At 49.6% G+C, this 10,177-nt stretch overlaps 1 protein-coding gene across 11 annotated transcripts in view; it reads left to right on the top strand.

The window, feature by feature from the left end:
• Nucleotides 1-1,436: 1,436 nt before the first annotated feature.
• The window catches only part of SLC41A3 (solute carrier family 41 member 3), a 108,958-nt gene continuing 100,217 nt past the window's right edge, over nt 1,437-10,177 (top strand). For 6 of the 11 annotated variants that reach the window (XM_064590866.1, XM_064590856.1, XM_064590865.1 and 3 more), the window contains exon 1: nt 6,920-7,068. The gene's annotated coding sequence lies outside the window, so the exon portion shown is untranslated. Of the gene's footprint in view, nt 1,676-6,919; nt 7,069-7,187; nt 7,402-9,674; nt 9,770-10,177 lie in introns of those variants that run through there. The other 5 variants (XM_064590839.1, XM_064590846.1, XM_064590850.1 and 2 more) reach the window with 5 other exon arrangements.

The following is a 10,177-nucleotide window of genomic DNA, read 5'->3' as shown; positions in this document are numbered from 1 at the left end:
AGGGTGGCTGGGTGATAGACATTGGGGAGGGTATGTACTATGGTGAGTGCTGTGAATTCTGTAAGACTGTTGAGTCACAGACTTGTACCTCTGAAACAAATCATACATTGTACGTTAAAAAAAAAAATAAGAAGGCGATAGAAGGAAGGGAAAAATGAATGGGAGGAAATTGGAGGGGGAAATGAACCATGAGAGACTATGGACTCTGAGAAACAAACTGAGGGTTCTAGAGGGGAGAGGGGTGGTGGGATGGATTAGCCTGGTGATGGGTATTAAAGAGGGCACGTAGTGAATGGAGCACTGGGTGTTAATCGCAAACAATGAATAATGGAACACTACATCAAAAACTAATGATGTAATGTATGGTGATTATCATAACATAAAAAAAATGCCTATTAAAAAAAAAAACCACAATGAGATAACCAATTTACCCCAGCTAGAATGGCTAAAATTAACAAGACAGGGAATAACAAATGTTGGTGAGGATGTGGAGAAAGGGGAACCCTCTTACACTTTGGGTGAGTATGCAAGATGGTACAGTCACTCTGGGAAACAGTGTGGAGGTTCCTCAAAAAATTAAAAATAGAGTACCCTATGGCCCAGCAATTGCACTACTGAGTATTTGCCCCAAAGATACAGATGTTGTGAAAAGAAGGGGCATATGTACTCCAAAGTTCATAGCAGCGATGTCCACAATAACCAAACTGTGGAAGGAGTGGAGATATCCTTCAACATATGAATGGTTAAAGAAGTTGTGGTTCCTATATACAATGGAATATTACTCAATCATCAGAAAAGATGAATACCCACCATTTGCATCAACATGGTTGGAACTGGAGGGGATTATGCTAAGTGAAAATAGTCATGAAGAGAAAGACAATTATCATATGATTTCACTCATATGTGGAATATAAGGAATAGCACAAAGGACCACAGGGGAAGGCTGGGAATACTGAATAGCAAGACATCAGAGAGGGAGGCAAACCATGAGAAACTCTGGACTCTGGGAAACAAACTGAGGGTTACAGAAGGGAGGGGAGTGGGGGAATGGTGTGGTGATGAGCACTGGGTGTTATATGCAACTAATGAATTGTTGAACACTACCTCAAAAACTAATGATGTTGGTCTATTGAACATGATAATAAGAAAAATGCAGCACAAGTTTTTTAAGCCCATTTTGACATTCCTTCATTTTTTAAATATACTGTTATCCTCCAGGCATGGAAGGGGCCCAGGCCTCTTGGGCCTTTGGGAGAAAATGGTCTGCGTCTTATAGGCGAGGAGGTAGTCTTTCCTCAGGCTCTCATGTCTGGTGAGTGGCTGACCCCTTTGCCAGCTGCTTTTCAAAGTGAAGTCAGCAGAATTTGTGGGACTATTTTTAGTAACCAGCTCAGTGACCTTAGGCCCTCCTTCTGAGGTCTGGGGCCTTGAGGTGTCTTCCCAGCAGCCTGGGTGTTGTTTCTAAGGGTCCTGGGTGTTGTTTCTAAGGGTCCTGTAAGCCCTGAGGTGGCAACTTCTGAATGTGCTATCCTCCTTTGTGGGGCTATTCCATCCTCCATCCCCAGGCTGGCAAGATCCTGGATGTGGGCCTAGTTGCTCCCGACATTTCGACCTGGAGGTTGAATCAGCAGCTTCACTGAGGCCAACCCTGAGTCCATGCCCCTACCCGGGTGCTGTAAGTCCCCCTGCATGAATCTTAACAAAGACAAGAAGTCTGTCCCCAGATGTTAAGTAATTTGGGGGGTGGAGAAGACTCCTAGGTCTGCTGTGGGGAGGTTTTCTAACAGAGGCATGATCATCCCTTGCATTGTAAAGCCAGCACTGCCAGACAAACCTTGGTAGGCAAGCCTCAGTTTCCTCATTGGAAAGTGGGAACGGTAATGCATGTTCTGCCTGCCCCCCAGGTCTGTCACAATGATTCTGTGACATCATGGATGTGAATGTGTGTTGGAAAGTCCCAGTGAAGTGCAAGGTACTATTTCCATTACAGCATGAACAGTTTTGTTCATGGTTATGCTTTTGCAAATTGCAGGAGGGGTCCAAGTAACGGCGCTGTCTTCCTTCCTGGCAGCTTTCGGTGCAAGGGCGGTGGTCTGGGCCCAGTGCAGAGGGAACTGCTGCATTCTTGTCCCACCTCGAGTCCCATGTGGTTCTTCCTGCTGTCACTGAGTCTCTATCAGTTCCCTGCTGAGCTCTGGGATGGGGTCACTGATTTGGCAGGACGAACAATAGCAATGGCCCACTTCTCCCCATGTGAGTGAAGCACAGGGATGGCCTTTGGGTGTGGGTGGACCTGCTGGGGTTGTGGGCACCACACCAGCCCCGGATTATTCAGCATGCCAAGTGGGGAACAGAGAGGGGCAGGCCCTGAGTGATCTTGAAATATCTTCATCATCATCACAGACCAAATGTCTTTCCTTGGAATTTTACTGCTTCCTGTGTAAATATGACATCATAAATTTAATATCAAAGAGCAGCTAATTTATGGAGCAGTCATCTTTGAACCGGGACACTAGGTGAATCAGAGCATCTCCCTTATAAAGCACTCATTTGTTCATGCATTCATTCACTTGTTCACTTGTTTGAGAGAGGCAGTCTGGTTGATGGAATGGAAGGGCATCTTTAAATTCCTTTGGAACAGAGTTTGAATCCCAGCTCTCTCACTCAAGGCTGTGACCTTGAGCAAGTGGAGTAACTCTCCGGGAGCTCAGTTTGCTCATCCATAAAGAAGGCAGGTGACATTCCCTTCCCTGGTTTGCTCTGAGGGTTAGCACTGATATGCAGACAGCAATCTGCACCCAGAGTAAGTGGCTAAGAATCAGACTTCTGCTCTCCAGCACTGCAACTTTTCATTTATCCTGCAATCAGCAAATGTCTTTCCAGTGCTGCAGATGTCCCTGCTTCTGGCCCCCTCAGGTTCCCCCTCCAGTCCCAGACACACCTGCCTGACTTCTTAATGTAGGCCAGCAGTAGTGCCCAGGAAGGCTTTCTCTGCCTGTGGGCGCCACTTGGCCCACCTTGTCTGACAGTTCATCAGGCCTGAAGGGCCAGCACACTATTGTGCCCTGGAAGTAGCCCTCACGTAAAGATTGGGGGGAGTTAGGATTTGCACACCCTTCAAGATATGTCTGAGGTTCCCAGAGGTCCAGGCAGGACTGAGCTCCAGATGCCCGCAGTGGTAACTTGCTTGGTAATGAAATTTTCTTGGCTGCCCTCCATTCCCTGCCTCACCTCCCCCTCTTCTCCTACCAATGTTTTCTGGGATCATCTCCCAGATAAACTACTTGTACTTGAATCCTCATCTCAAGGTCACTTCTGGGGGCTGAGAGGGGGCAATTTAAAGCAAGCATCTAATAGGTACTAGCGGATATGTTCAGAGATGAACAGAGCCTCCTCCCTTGGGGAATTCACAGTCTAAGAAGCAAAAATATCCAACCTGATATAGCACAACGACATAGTTAAGAGGTGTTGGGGGTTGGGAGAAAAGAGGTTGAGGGGCATGTACTTGAATTTCCCAGGGGAGGACAAGCCTGAGCAGAGGCTAAGGGAGCCATCGCAGAGGGCAGCCTCTACAGGGACAGGACTGGGCAGGAGGCCGACCCCGCTGCAAGGTGTGGTCTCTGAAGGGGAGGCCAAGTGGCAGCACAGGGCAGGTGGGCTTGTTGTGAGAAGAGGGTGAGGGCCCTACACTCCGAAGTCATTTTGTGGGGTCAGTTTGCGGGGCAGGGCCACACCCCTCCACTCTGGGCAGAGGGGCAGTCAGGGCTTGGCCAGCCCATCACATGGGCCTCTGAGACTGTGGGGGGCTGGGCAGACCTTGAAATGGGGCTGCTGCCACCAAGATGAAGGCCATTTGGGGAAGACAAGGACTGGCTGGGAACGAAGGATGGATGCTGTAGTGGCAGAATGACAGCAGGAAGCTGGGACAGACATGAGGAAAGCTGTGGGTAGGGTAAAGCCCAACTTGTGCCCCAAACCTCCTTCAGTGATCCATCCACATGCCTGGAATCAGCCCCCTGCTTGGGATTTGTCCTGTCAGAACTTCAATAGTAACAATAAACATAGTAGCAGGAAACATGGGTTGAGCCCTCACTATCTGAGGGCTGAGGACTTTACATGGATGGCTTCCTGTCAACCTCAACCCTTTGAGGTAGGCACTAATATTAATACCACTTTGCAGATAAGAAAACTGAGGTTCATATCTTTCCTAAACTCAGCTCGGGCTTCCACAACAAAGTACTACAGACCAGGTGGCATGAAAAACAGAAATTTATTTCTCAGAGGTCTGGGGCTTGAAATCCAAGCTAAAGATGCCAACAGGATTGGTTTCTGGTGAGACTTCTCTTCCTGGGTTGTAGATGGCCACAATCTTGCTGGGTCTTCACATGGCCTCTTCTCTGTGGGCATGGGAGAGATAGGAAGAGAGAGAGAGAAAGAGAGAGATGAGAGATGAAAGACAGAGAGAGAGAGAGGAAAAAAGAGATGTGAGATGAAAGATACAGAGAGAGAGAGGGAGATGAGAGATGAAAGACAGACACACACACAGGGTGGGGGGCTCTTGAGTCTCTTCCCCCAGTTGTTGGGACACGAGTCCTATCTGCTCAGGGTTCCACCCATAAGCCCTCATTTAATCTTTATTGCATCCCTATAGGCCCTATCTCCAAGTACAGTCACACTGGGGATTAGGGCTTTAATATACAAATTTGTTGGGGGGGGAAGACATAATTTAGCCCATAATATCCCCTAACATTGTATAAAACTTTATCATTTACAAATGTCATTTCTTAAATGGTGAGGTCTATATATCTTAAATTTCCATCCCAAGACTACAGTTTGGCATAGTAGCTCTTTGCAAAAGCTACTCACTGCTTAAAATTCAGACAGGCCTGTGGACTCCCAAGGCAGCATTCTGGGTGGGCACTTACAAATGCTGTAAGTGAGGGGAAGAGAATGGGGCAAGAGCCAGGACCTAGTGCACACCACCTGCCACTTACCAAGGCCCTTAGGAATGGGTTCTGTTTCTTAGCATGGCGATTGTCCTTTGGAGCTTAGCTGGGGCTGCCCTCTTCACAAGAGAACTATATTCTCCCCATGGTTTCTTTACTAGAGGTCAACTGTTAGTTGACATTTATCATTACACTTTTGTTGGTTTATTCTTCTTGCAGTGGAGTTAAGTAGGAAATAAAATGTTTCTTATACCCATATTGAAACAAGATAAGCCCACCTAAAAAATTACAGAACCCACGGCAAGATTACAAGTGGGGGCCCACAAACCATATGTTTAAGTACATATGCAAATAAAACATGGCCGGGGTGCCTGGGTGGCTCCGTTAGTCAGTTAAGCATCTGCCTTGGCCTCAGGTCATGATCTCAGGGTCCTGGGATCGAGCCCCACATCAGACTCTGCTCACCGGGGAGTCAGCTCCCTCTCCCTCTCCCTCTGTGCGTGCTCGCTTTCTCTCTTTCAAATAAATAAATAAAATCTTAAAACAAAAACAACAAACATGGCTGTAAAATAGAGTTCATTCTATTTTCTGGCCTTGACAAATGTACCTCCATAGCAACTTGGGAGGCCGGGTTCAAATGTAGAATTCTTGGGCTCCTGTGTAAAGATACAGGGCCTGCCCCCCCACCTGTTCATTCTCTGGGACACTGATCCAGGTATACATCCTAGAAGTGGGCTTAGGGTCATTCAGAATTCCCAGGTCCTGGGGAGTTGGAGCATGGTCTAGAAAGTTTAGGGCAGGATTACTGGCTACCAGTGGACATAACCCCTCTTTCTGTCAGGAGGGCAGGAGGTGCCAGAGGATGGTTAGTCCCCTGAAGCCTAGGTGCATAAGGAGGTGTGCAGGCAGTACGCAAATGTGGAAGACTGCACATTTGCTGAAAAACAGGGTGTGCATGTGGGTATCTGTAAACTTGTAAATATTTTTGTCTTTAATATGCAGAGTTGTCTTTTACTGAAATAATATCATGTAGTATTAAATCTTGTTAAATATCTAGCTTTCACTTGCCCTTGCATTTCCACCGCTGTTTTGGACTTTCTTCTGGTTGGACTCATGTTGAATTTTGCCTGAGGCTCTCTCCCTCCAAAATCTCTCATCCCTCTTTAGATCTTGGTTAGAAGAGGCCCACAGTCAAGACATTTTTGAGTCAATCAGGGAAAACAGAACCAGACTGGGTATTGCTAACTTTGTTAGGTGTGTTACTGGTATTATGGGAATGCTTGAAAAAACAAACATTTATAGATTAGATAAGATACTCAAGTATTTAAAGGTGAAATATGTCTGCTGGAATGCTTTAAAATTGCTCCAGGAAAAAAAAACAACAACCCAGATGTGTGGGGGGGGGGACGGATATAGATGGGGGCGGGGAGGCAAGGTGCAGGCTATGATGGAAGCTGGTCTATGGATGTGTGGGACAATTCCACTGTTCTACTTTTGCATGTGTGCACATTTCTACAATTAAGAAGTTAACCACAAGAACAAAACGCTATTCCTGGAGACTTGACGGAGCACTGGCTGCCAGCGAAGCATTTGTGCCTTAGGAATGGCCCGTCTTCACACCCCCTTTAAAGACGGGATCCTCAAGCCCCCTCTCCTCCCTGGAGGTTTTAGAGCCCGAGATTCGGTTTCCTTTGTAAACCAGGCCTCAGATGATTCACTACAACACAGGAGGAGGGGAACTTGGCGCGCTCAGGCAACGCTCGGTTTACACAGTCATAGCCTGGTTGAACCCGGCCTGGAGAGGACTTCTGGGCCCAAGAGTCCTCATCACGAACTCGACGCTCCCCGGCCCCGAGGGCGGGGTCTGCGCCGCCCCGCCTTCCTGCGCGCGCTGGGCAGGGCAACGCGCTGGTCAGTCTGGGGCCGCCCCTCCCCGCCTCCGACCCGCCTCCAGGGCCGGCCCTCGGCCCCGGCCCCGCCCCCGCGCGCAGTCTCCGGGTCCCGCCGCGGCCGGGAGGGGTGGCTAGAGGAGCGTGACTTCCCCGTTTCCTCCGTGAGCCTTACCCGCGGCCCGCCCACCTCCTGCCTGTCTGTTGTGCGCCGCCGCCCGGGAGGGTATCCGGTAAGCGCGGCCCGGCGCCCCACGCGGGCTGGGGCGGGGGTGCGCGAAGTCTGGGGTAAACCGGGGGTGGGGTCCCAAGGAGGGCGTTCCGAGGGAGGGTCTAGATGTGTGGGGGTGTCACACTGGAGAGGCCCGGCCCAGGGGAAGCGCCGGGGTGGGACCAGGGCGGGGGATGCGTAGAAGAAGGAGTAAACCCAGGGCTGTTCGAAGGTATCTCGGGGCTGGGTGGGGCACACCTGGGAAGCCCAGGGCTTGGGGAACGTGGAAGACGAGGTAAACCGAGAGCCAGGGTGTCCGATGGGAGGCCCGGGCCAGGAGATACGCGAATGTAAGGTAAAACGGGGGAAGGGAAGGAAAAGTGGTTCCAGGGGCACCTAGGGCGGAGGTGGCGCCTGGGGAGGTAGCCAGGTTGGGACCCAGGGCAGGGGCAGCTCTGGATGAGGGACCTGGGGTGGAGAGAGACAAACCAGGGTTGGTGCAGTGCCCTTGCGGGTGGGAGGTGGGGAATCCAGACCTTGAGGGGTGGGCAAGTCTTGTTCCTCAGGTATCTCTGAGGCTCCCTCCTCCCCCACACATCCAGTGTTTGGGCTTAACTGGCCTCCTCTACCACACCTACTGATCAGAAACTACCCAGGTGGGTACTCCAGGTGATTCTGATGCAGCTATAGTTTAAGAACCACTGGTCTAAAACATTAGAACTTGGAGGGGTTTGAACTAGGGGGGGGACTGTCCCGGTGTCTTGTGACATAAATGCGTTATTAAATCTTCACAACTCTGAAGTCAGTGCTATTGTCCCCATTTAACAGATGAGGCACTGGAAGCACAGAAATTGAACTTTTCCTAGGACCCGCATCTAGGAAGGGGAAGAGCTGGGATTCAGACCCTTTGGGCAGGCTCCAGGGTGCTCCCACTGAACCCCATCCTCTGTGAAGCCCAGAGGCACTTTGACTCACAGCCAGGTAGTGGGCAGCTGAGTGGAGCCGATTGGTTCCAGCATTTCGGCTACCCAGTGAGTGGTTAGGAATGGCCATTCCTCCTGCCTTGGGGTGAGCACTAGTTTGTATGAGGTGCTAGCAACCAGGTCTCAGACCTGATGTGCACTGGGATTCCCAAAAGGTCTTGGATTCAAGGCCAGCTTCTCCCTGACTCACTGGGAGGCGTCTGGATGATCATTGACCTTACAGACTCATGTGACTGGCAGCCAGTGTTCATCTGGGCCCTGGTCCCCCTGCCCAGCCCCTCTCATAGCCTGCGCCAGAGGAAGGGGCTCCCAGCACTCTGGCCCTACAGGACTCTCACTCCACACTCTGACGCCTTGGCTGGGTAGTTCTTTGTTGTGGGGGGCTGTCCTGGAGCACTCCCTCCATCTCGTGTTCTCTGGGGGAAAGGCTGGATGGGCACCGCTGCCCTGAGTCCGTGCCATCTCCCCCCAGCCTTGCCCCTCTCTGTGGGCTACAGGAGAGGGTTTATTGTGTCCACAGCCACTCTCCCGACAGGAGCCTCCCTTACCAGCAGGCCCCAGGACCTGGCGTGTTCATTCATCTGTGCTCATTTCTTTTGATCCAAATGACACTGGAACCCATTCTCCTTCTGAAACATTCCCACGTTCTCCAGGAAACGGAGTGCCTCTGGCCACCATCCATGGGGATGCGAGGTCCCTGCTCGTGGGTCACGGTGTCCCCACACCGTAAGGGACACAGAGCAGGTGGGAATGCCTGCTGGGTGCTGACCACACTGGGCCTCTGACCCATTTTAGATGATTTTAGAGGACATTCCTCAGTGTGCTTTCCTCACACAAGTTTCTCTTGGAGCTGTTCCCTGGGATCCCCCTAGCTCTGCCTTGCACCTTGAGATGTGGCCTCTTTCTCAGCAGTTGGGGAATCCTTCAGTTTAGCTTGGCTGCTGGCCTCCTGATGTCAACCTGGTTTCTTGGCATATTTGGAAACTCATTTGTGTTCTACCTGAATCTCACCACAATGAGTGGGTCATCCAGAGGGTTTTACTCCTTTTGAGAGGAAAGAACAAATCTTCAAGATTCGTGTTTCTCTAATCTAGTTTTTGTAAACATTTTTTGGGCCTCTTTTAAATTGGTTATCTTGTCTGGATATCTGTGCCCTTCAGCTGGTGCACTTTCCTGCTGCCTGGTTATCTTGTGACCACAGGTGCTGGGTGATTTTTCCTGCTCTTCCCAGCACTGTCTGCCTTGTCCACTCCTTCCTGCTCACATGCATGGGTCACGGATGTGTCTTCTCTTCATGAAGTGATGCAGTGGTGATCAAATTGACAAAGGGCCCAGTTTATTAAAAGCAACAAAGGAAGGATTCTCTAATAGGCTGTATTTCATCCTTTGTTGACTTTTTTTGCCTGCAGTTTTATTCTTTATGGGTTTTATACATTTTGTATTAATTTAACTTTTCTGTTTTGATGTCCTAAAGAACCTGTGGCCCTTTGTGGGTTCAGCTTGTGAAGTGGTAATTATACTGTGTTTATTATTATTATTAGATGCTGAAGCTATCACTGATTGACAGTGGTAGTCTGTTTACATTTTGTTCCTTTGTCATTTTAGTCCCTCCTCAGACAACTTCTGAAAGCATCTTATTTTCTAGCAACAACAGAATGTTCCAGAGCCATCTTGATTTTTCTCCTGCCTCAAGTTATGGGATTCATTGTCCTCTAAGAGTCCTGGTTCTGAGTATTAGAGGTGAATATCTGAGTGTCAGATGTGCGTGGGGGTACCCCCCCCCCCCAGACTAAGGGAAAGTCCTGTTGCTTTGGACTACTTTTAGAAGTGTCAGAGCCAGAAAGTACATCCTTTTTAAAGGTTGGTGTTCACATTGACTTTGAGTATTTTGATGCCATGTACACAGCTATCCTTGCAGTACACCATGGCTGCTAAGATTTGTCTCCCACACTGGAAGTCCTCAACTCAGCCCTCAACTCTCTCACCCCAGAGGAGGGCAGGTGAACTGTAACTGAAGTCACAGAGCCCGAGCATTGTCAGCTTTGATGCATAACAAAGCACAGGAAAACCGAGGGACTTAAAGCCAACAGTGATTTATCCTTTCTCAATGTTCTGTACATTGCTGGGGTGTAACTTTGGCTTCACGGG

This window comes from Mirounga angustirostris, unplaced genomic scaffold (genome assembly GCF_029215605.1).
Source record: "Mirounga angustirostris isolate CCGP_5_RB_7025 unplaced genomic scaffold, mMirAng1.0.hap1 SCAF_1, whole genome shotgun sequence".
Taxonomy (NCBI): Eukaryota; Metazoa; Chordata; class Mammalia; order Carnivora; family Phocidae; genus Mirounga; species Mirounga angustirostris.
Note: the sequence above shows the minus strand (reverse complement) of the source record. Positions and strands in the feature narration are given on the sequence as shown.